This window comes from Zosterops lateralis (genome assembly GCF_965231275.1).
Source record: "Zosterops lateralis genome assembly, chromosome: 1".
Classification (NCBI taxonomy): Eukaryota; Metazoa; Chordata; class Aves; order Passeriformes; family Zosteropidae; genus Zosterops; species Zosterops lateralis.
Genome location: NC_139762.1, coordinates 133416425 through 133418229, shown reverse-complemented (window position 1 = coordinate 133418229; position 1805 = coordinate 133416425).

Genomic DNA, 1805 nt, shown 5'->3' with positions numbered 1-1805 from the left:
CTGCCTCCGTGGCCAGTGGAGAGAGAAGGAGAGAATCTGATGTCCCCAGCATGACTCATCCCATCCTACACAAGGCATCAAAAATAGGCAGGTATTAAGCAAATAATTCCAGAAGCTAATTTATCTTTGGCATTAGTAGCAGATAGCTGTATTTTTTTTTCTTGCCAGCTAAGCTAGGTTCCATATACCTGTCCTTTGGAGCTGAACCATCCTTTGCTGGGCCTATGTGCATCTTCTTTCTTGCATTGCTGCTTGCTCCTGGTGAAGCATTGTTGTAAATACTTACCAAGAAGGGACAGAGAGGATAGTCACAGCAGCTGATTATGATATCTACAGCTGTGGTGTCTGCTTTTTTGCTGCTTGGGTATCAGAGAGGTGACAATTGCACAGATACTAACCAAGAGAAGTACAAACTGTTCTAGACTCCCACACAGCATTATCTAATTTTGTGAGGAAGCTATGAAATCTATTGCTTTGTTACCTTTTATGTCATATTAAACTTCTATATAAAAACTATTGCATTTTAATTATTTTAAAATTGTGAACAGATAGAAAAGGGAAACTGTGAGAATGCAATGGTGTGCTGGTTAGGATATTGCTGGCCCAATGCTCACCCTCAACATGGCAAACATCATGCTAATTAAGCCTTGTAAATCTGAAATAAAGTAATGGAAGCAGAAAAGCCTCACAGTTAGGGCACCATGGTGTTTTACTGCATTTTTTATTGGCACAAATTCATCCCACCATAACCAGATAAATTAGGCATCTGAGCCAATGTTTAGTAGTCATGAGTAAAGTGGCACTGTTAATATTAAAATGCTCTAGTTTTGTTTGGTATGAAATTAAGTGGACATAGACAAGAAGAAATTGGAGAGGGGAAACAGCAAGCAATCTTGAGAAATTGTATCAGAGAACAGGACCCTTTAGAAGAGTATATGTTGTAATTTTCTTGGTCTGTATAAAGGGCCTTTTCAAGGATTCAATGAGTGTAATTGTGTATATTTCTAACAAGTGCCAAAGACAGAGAAGGTCTCATGTTTAGCTGGGGAAGTGGTGTTTTGCTGCCCACCCCACCACAGGGCTGGAGGTGATGTGCTCCGGGCAGCCTCACCTGCCCTCATAGCCCAGCTCCCATCCAGAGATTTGCCCACCTTGACACCCTTGCAATAGCAATGTCAGCATCAGTACAAGAGGGTTTAACACAGCAGAAATCTGGGTCTGTTCCTCTAGCAACCCAGTTGCAGATGCAGTGCAACAAATGGAGTTCCTATCTTCACAGTTCTCACAACTGCTTGGCCCAAAATACATTTGCTTCCTTTTTTGGTGTTTTTGGCTCATGGCAGTACTGCAGTGCTTTTCTTTCACCTCATATCTGGAAACAAATACACACATTTTGCTGTGCAAACTGCCAGCCAGCCTCTCACTCTTCAGTAAATTTCCCTGTCATAAGTGCTTAAGTTTTGCCCAGTTACCACTGCCTGTGCTGATGCTGCCTCTGAGGGATCAGGTAGAGATAAATTCTGTACCTTCCCATCTCCACCCACCCCTGTCATCGATGTAGAGGTGTTGGACCACTGTTTCCTTCTGCAGAGGCTGCATGAGCCCTTGTAGCCACCACTGTCAGGTGGGCATTCTGTCCTCATTTGTACCCTGCTCACAAAGAAAAAAAAAAAAAGAAAAAAAAAGAGAGCTACTATTTTTTAGGTGGTATCTGGGGTTGGGGTGGAAGTCTAACTGGATGGTGTAGCCACTCCCCAGCAGCTTACGGGAGCACTTCACAGTCTCAACACATGTAGTGTGCTGGC